This window comes from Coffea eugenioides, chromosome 4 (genome assembly GCF_003713205.1).
Source record: "Coffea eugenioides isolate CCC68of chromosome 4, Ceug_1.0, whole genome shotgun sequence".
Lineage (NCBI taxonomy): Eukaryota > Viridiplantae > Streptophyta > Magnoliopsida > Gentianales > Rubiaceae > Coffea > Coffea eugenioides.
The window spans coordinates 20,734,722-20,742,804 of NC_040038.1; positions in this window are offsets into that span (position 1 = coordinate 20,734,722).

Genomic DNA, 8,083 nt, shown 5'->3' on the forward strand with positions numbered 1-8,083 from the left:
TTAACGATTTCACTCGTTGCCCTAGGGTTGGGAAACGGAGGTGAACGTAACCAAGGAACGTGACGTTTGAACTTTGTTTTGCTTGACAGGTGAGTGTTCCATTACCTGTTAACTGTCTATGTGGAATATCCAAGTACTTGATCTGTGACTGGTTGCGTTAAACATTTGTTTTGACAAATTTGAGGCGAGCGTGTACTTTATCACACTCGACCTCCTTCGATTCCACTGAGACTTTGTATATTGCTATTATAAGATGTGATTTCTCTATATTTGACTATATGTGAATTGTTTGGGCGATATCCCATCAACTACTGTGACTGTTTGGGTACCCAACCTCATAGGTGAGTCGGTTGTATCGAGCCTGCAAGGGATTGGTCGAGAAGGCTGATAAACCCTGAGAACTGTTTACTGAATCTGGATTCGGTATACTCGAGTATTACATAATTACTGTTTGTGGTGTTCGGGCCTGGTAAGAGGGTTGACTGGTGGAAGGAAATTGGAGTAAGTGGTGTTCTACAGACATTATATTTTTTAAATGTAAACGTTGGCGGAGAGTCAACGGATTCTTGTTATGATCATTCTCAAGTGGATTTGGCTTATGGGAGCCACCTGTATCCTTGAATTGAACTGTGATTAAATCATTATCGTACAATACGGTGTTTACTTGTTTATATTACACCTTCATTTGGCTATATGCTTACATTTTTTTTGGAACCTCACTGAGTTTTAACTCTTCCCACTCCTTTTATTTTCCTTAACAGATCAGGGATGGAACAGTGGTCGAGAAATTTTATAGCTTTACTTTTATTTTGAACTTGTACTTTGGCTTGTATACCATTTATTTGGAAGACTTTACTTTTGCCTCTTGTAAGTTTGACATATGTCTTGTAAATTTAGTGTAGAGTGCTAAGTTTGACACTTATCTCTATATTCTAAGTTTGGAAAGTTGGCGTGGCGATTATATTTCCATTAGGGTTTGTACTCTTTTCTTTGAAGATATTTCATTAGTTATCTTGAGTTACTAGTTCTTTAATCGACTGAGCCCCGACGAGAGTTGGGCAGGCAGTCCACTGATACCTAAGGTTTGCTCTAAGGAGAGGTGGGGCTGTCACAAAGTCCACTAATCCCAAATGCGCTACAAATCTAGTGTCTCAACATCCAAATCCACCACCTCAGTAGCCAATACCTGTAATTCAGCATCCAAATCTAGTAGTTACAAGTTCTAGATCTGGCAGGAAATTCAACAAAAATGGTAACAGCCATTAACTATAGCAACAAAAGGGATGATTAATGCTAATTATGCCTATTTGAGAAAAGAACCACCTTTTAAGGTTGGTAGGTGAAATGGTAGAAGAGGTGGCACAACTAGTAGATTTGGATCAAGAAAAGGCAGAGGTGGACCTACAAGTTAAATGGGCATGGGCATTGTTTTTGATCTTGATGATGTTGACTACTGTATAAATGACTCATCCTTTGACTGATAATAGTTTATTTAGGTGTGGCTGTTAAAATAGATGCACTATATGTTAGGGTATCCATTTTATGTGAATAGTAGATGGTTTTGTTTTGTTATGGTAGATGGCTTTTATATTTTGTCCACTGTCTTTTTGTAATGAAACTCCATTTAGATTCTGTGTACTTGTGGAAACTGAAAACTTTTACTATTGTGCTATTCGGTGGTCATGCTCTTTATGTCTTGCCTTTGCTACATACATGATTACTCAATTTATTATGTTATAATATTTCATACACAAGATACTAGAAAAAGCTTGTGTCCATTTGTTAGGTTCGAACACAACCTAAGAGGGGGTGAATTAGGTTTATTAAAAAACTAATCAAGTTATGGGCACTTTTTTGTTCAATATGAAATTTACTCTCTTTTCTAAATGATCACACAATAAATCAATCAATGAATGAACAATATCACTTGAGAGAAGTAGAAGAGATAAACAATTTAAGGATCACAACATAACAATAAGTAAATGAGAAGAAAGGAATTGCAAACCAATTGACTACCAAACTTCTCTTGAAATTGAAGATCAATTCAAACAAACTTCTTCAAGTTGATGAAATATAACCAATCTTGTGTACAAAGGAAAGCTCACTTCCTCCTTGCCCCAAGCTCCACTCGGTCAAGTTACGAAGTTTTACTATTCCTCAGGACAACCCTCACAGAACTACATTATTGAACTATTTACTCACAAATGAAAAACTTACAATGAACTTCACACCACCAAGACTACAAATCTTCCTTGGAGAGTATTTTCTCACTAAAACTACTCTATATCTTTTGTATCTTCAGTGTGCAAAAGTTATTTGAAGTTTCTGACCATGCACTATTTATATAAAACCAAGGAAGTGCTTCATTAATGCTTCCAACGGATAGAAAGTAGCCGAAGAGTCAACTAGCCATTGGGAGTATCGGACGTCCGATACTACCATTGCTTGCATCCAATAGCAGATAGAGAGTTTGAAAGATTCTATCGGACATCCGGTACTTCCGATGCTAGCATCCGATAGCAAACAGAGAGTTTGAAGGATTCTATCGGACGTCCGGTACTTCCGATGCTTGTGTCGGATAGCAGACAGAGAGTTTGAAGGATTATCTCAATTCTATTGAACGTCCAGTGAGAATGTTCTGCTTCCAATATGATCTGCCCTGTTTATCGGACGTCCGGTATTGACTTGTGAGCGTCCAACGGCTTTTGACAACCTTTATCTTCTATCAATTTGCTCTTGTTCTTTGAATCAAATTGCTTCAAAACTGAAAAGACTTCTTATTGAAAAGAGATTAGTATTATCTAATTATTTTATAAACATCAAAAGACAGAGATCAAAATCATCATTCTCCCCCTTTTTGATGATGACAAAACAATGGATGACGATAAAAAAAATACCAATCTCATAGCATCTCCTCCTTACACATTGCATCCCTTACTTAGCCAAAATATCAAGATCCAAAATATCCAAAATAACTTCCCTTGCATCAGAATAACTCCCCCTTACATATTGCATTCCTTACTCAGCCAAAACATCAAAACCATTAAGATCATTAGATCATCATTATTCTGCCCTTTTTTGTCATCATAAAATTAGAGAGTAATTGCCATAAAAAAATAACAACAGATGCAACCATCATCAGTCAATAACAAAAAAATAACACCAAAAGAGAACATCCAATTGGTCAAGAATTTTTGAAACCAAAAGATAACAATATTCAAACCAAGTAGATTTTGAACTTTTGCAAATAGGGAAACAAAATTTTTGAAATTATCATTTTTATGAGCAAGAAAAACCACCCAAGCGTATCTAGAGTAATCATCAATAATGACTAGACAATATCTCTTACCACCCAAACTAGCAATTTGTGTAGGACCAAACAAATTAAGATGTAAAAACTCTAATGGTTTTGAAGTAAAAACACAATTTTTTTGGATTTAAAAGAGACTTTGATTTGTTTTTCAAAATGACAAGCATCACAAATTTTATCTTTTTCAAACTTAATTTTTAGCAAACCTCTAACAAGATCCTTTTTTGAAAATTTCTTTTAACAAATTCATGTTGAAATGACAAAACCTTCTATGCCACAACCAAGGATCTTCATTTGAAACTTTAAAATATTGAAGGTTAGAGGAAATAATATTTTCAAGAATCACAACATAGATGTCATTGAATCTTTTTCCTTTAAAAATGATGTTAAATTTTGAATTAAGAACTAAGTACTCATGCTTCTCGAATAAAATAAATAAATTTCTATCCCATAATTGACTAACACTTAGCAAGTTATAACTCAAATTGTCAACCAAAAGAACATTATGAATAAGAATCTTACCAATCTTACCAATATCTCCTACTTCAATTGTTTTAGTTGTCATGTCATCTCCAAATGTTACTATGCCACTAGACTTTGGCTTGAATTTAATGAATTGTGATGGATCACTGGTCATGTGTCTTGAACATTCACTGTCTATGAACCACTTTGATTCTATAATGATGTTCACCAGGTTCATCTACTCAAGAGTTTAAGAACTAATATTTAATACCCTTTAATTTTTGGGTTCTTAGGAGTTAGTATCATATCTAACTATCTACCTGCATTCATGCCTCTTCTTATGTTCTTCCTCACATAGCAATTGCTTTTCATGTGACATTTTTGACAACAAAAATTATACATAACCAACGAGTTATTTGTATAAACAGGTTTAATAAATCTTATTTGTCTTCTCTTATAAACAGCAAAATCATTTGCACCAGAATTTATCTTCTTCTCATAAGTGCTAAGATGAGACTTTGTATCATTTCCTTGAAAGCAGTTTTATTTCGTATATTGGAGAAACTCATTTAAATTATCCATTCTTCTTTTCAGATTACCTTATTTCTCTTTGAACATTTCACAAAGCATTATTTTTCCATCAAGATTATTTTGTAAATCAATCTCTGTTAATCTTAATCCCTAACTTTTGATATTTATAAAATAAATGGATAATATTAATATTTTTTCAAGAAATACTTTCAGTTATGCAGCAATTTGATTCTAAGAACAAGTGCAATTGAAAGGAGACAAAGGTTACTGAAAGCTGTCGGACGCTTGGATCAGACGTTCGATAATCATTGCGCAACTTCGGATGCATGAAAAACTCCATCACCGGACGTCCGAAGGAAATAAGACATTCCCCCTAACTCACTGATTTCAATCGGACGCAAGCATCGGACATCCGATAGAATCCTTCAAACTCTTTGTCTGCTATCGGACGGAAGTACCGATTGTCCGATAGGATCCTTCAAATTCGATGAAAGCTGTTGGACGCTCACAAGGACAATACCGGACGTCCGATAGAATTGAAGAAAATTTCTCAAACTCACTTCCTGCTGTCGGACGCAAAAAACAGGAGTACCGGACGTTCGACACTCCCAACAGCTAGTTGACTCTTCAGCTACTTTTTATTCGTTGGAAGTATTAATGAATCACTTTCTTGGTTTCCTATAAATAGAGCATGGTCAGAAATTTCAAATAACTTTTGCACACTGAAGATACAAAAGATCTAGAGTAGTTTTAGTGAGAAAACACTCTCCAAGGAAGATTTGTAGTCTTAGTGGTGTGAGGTTCATTGTAAACATTTCATTTGTGAGTGAATACTTCATGAGTGTAGCTCTGTGAGGGTTGTCTTGAGGGATAGTAAAACTTCTTAACTTGATCGAGTGGAGTTCGGGGTAAAGAGGAGGTGAACCTTCCTTTGTACACAAGAGTGATTGTAATTCATCAACTTGAAGAAACTTGTTTGAATTAATCTACAAGCTCAAGAGGAGCTGGTTTGTTAATTGGTTTCAATTCTTTCTTTTTTATTTACTTATTGTTACGTTTGTAATCTTTATATTGCTTATCTCTTCTACTTCTCTCAAGTGATTTTGTTCATTCATTAATTGATTCATTGTGTGATCACTTAGAAAAGAGGGTAAATTTCATATTGAGAAAAAAGTACCCATAACTTAATTAGGTTTTTAATCAACCTAATTCACCCCCTCTTAGGTTGTTTTCGATCCTTACAATCTCATTCTTTTTCAAGAAATCATTTTCAGTTTTCAGTTTCTTGTTTTCTTGAAAAAGACATGTATTATTCTGAAGAAGAAAACTAATTTTGTGTTTTAATTCATTGTTTCTAGCATAAGAATCTTTCAAACTATCATACAATTTTTCAATGAAGGATTCAAGATCATCATCAGTTTTATCATCACTATCAAGTTGAGGGTTACAAGTTGTTACCTCATCTTCTCCAATAGCCATAAAAGTCAATTGAGCAGATTCTTCTTCCACTTCAATTTCACCATCGGAGTTGCACTCATTCCATGTGAATTGGAAGTTGTTGAATCTTAATTTTCTTTCAGCTTTCCCTTCTTTCTTCTTCTTCATTGGACACTCACTCATGTAGTGTCCAGGTTGGCCACATTCATAGCATTTGTCGCCTTACTTTTTATTGACCTCTTGTTTTCCTTTGTTTCTTGCATTGTTGAATTGATTTGGAAATGAATTGATAGGTCATCCTTTTCTGAATCTCCTTTTGTTGATGATTCTTTTAAAATTTTTTTATGATGAGAGCAAGATCATTGTCATCAACATCCATATCTTCTTCATCCAAGGAAGCCGAGTCATCTTCATTTTGAGATGCTTTTAGAGCAATGCTCCTTCATACCTTTGCATCTTTTTCTTCTTGTGCCTTAGTCTTAAGTTTCAGCTCATAAGAGGTTAGAAAATTAATAAGAGATTCAATAGGCATAGAATTCAAATCTTTAGCCTCTTCAATAGCAGTCACCTTATTCTCCCAATCCTTAGACAAAATATTCAAGATTTTTCTATTTTTCTCTCCTAAGGAGTATTTCTTTCTAGCACCTCTAAATTTTTAATAAGATCATTAATCTACAATATATTTTATCAATATTTTCATGAGATTCCATCTTAAATGACTCATACTTACTAACCAAGATAGATATCTTTTGTTCTCTAACATTTTCACTACCTTCATCAATTTCTCTCAGTTTATTCCAAATTTCTTAGCTGACTTGTAGCCTTTGACCCTAATAGATTCATTTGAGTCTAAAACACTATATAACACATACATAACCTTTGCATTTAAGGTGAGATGGGTTCTATCATCACCAGTCAATTCATTTCTGATTTTTGATCTTGGTCTATGAGTAACTTCATCTATTATAGAGGCATTATATGGACCTTCATTAATAATAAACCACAGTTCAATATCAATCGATTGCAAGAGGATAATTGTGAGAACCTGAAAAATTTTCACATTTTCTAGCCATTATTTTATTTTTGTCTACATTTTTATACTTGCCTTTAAAATATTAAAGTTTCTATGCATTTTTATAAGCAAGTACAGTTGTAAATCATTTTTCTAGTATAAGTTAATGTACGTTAAATTTGAAACGCATTATAGGCGTGGGACCTGCTAGTGCGATAAAATTTTGGTGATTAAGTGATTTTTGTGCTAAGTGTTATTATTTTACAAGGTGTTAGGAGATGATTAGAGGTTAACTAGATGGATTAACCATTGGAAGAAAGAAGATAAGTTTTAAACACTAGAAAGGCCAAGTGTCACTACTTCATTGGATGTTAGACTTTTGACCAAGCTTATTTAACTTTCTTAAAATCAAATTTTGACAAAAAATTCCTTCATTTTTCTTGCTTCTTGGCCGAACCACTTGAGGAGAGAAACAAGAGAGAGTTCTTCAATTTTAGCTTCCAAACTTACTCAAATCTTGAGTTCTAGCCAACTAAATTGGAAACTACACCATACAAGTGCTCAACTAGGAAGTTTAAAGGAGTTGGTGGAGTGATTGTGGGAAAAAAGATACTAAGCTACCATTTTTCTTGAGTTTTCAAGGTATTTTGCCAACAACTTCCTCTTTACTTCAATTAATTGCTAATTAGTGGCTTATAGTTGTTATAGATGTTGTTTTATGGAAGATTTCATGGGTTGAGCTAGAGTTATGTTAAATTTCAGTTTTAGGGTTTCAAATCTGCCCTGTTTTTGCATTGTATATTCGTCCTTGAGAGAGACCGAATCTGTGAGAACCCGAATTTTTCCTCTTTTCTAGGCTTTATTTTCTTTAATTGCACATTTTTTTTATATTTTCTTTATTAGGAAAATTTTCTAGATAATTTTTATGAGTAAATATAGTTTTACAATCATTTTTCTAGTATAAGTTAGTTCATGAGAAATTAGGAGTGGATACCGGATGTGGGACCCGCTAATGCGGTAAGTTCGATAAAATTCGGTCAATTAGGTTAAATTTTGTATACAGGGACTAAGAGATAATTAGAGGTTACCTAAATGGATTGGTGTTGGAGAGACAAAAGGATAGCTTTGAACTAAAAAGGTGACAAGTGTCACCTTGTGATTAAAGGTTGGACTTTGACCATCATACTTACCTTTACCAAATAATAAAAAATTGGACCCAAAATCATCTTCATTCTTCATCATCTTGGTCGAGCTTCACAAGGAGAAAAAGAAAGGAAAGCTTTCAACTTGTTTCTTCATTTCTTATTTCAATCTAGAGATTTAACCGTTCA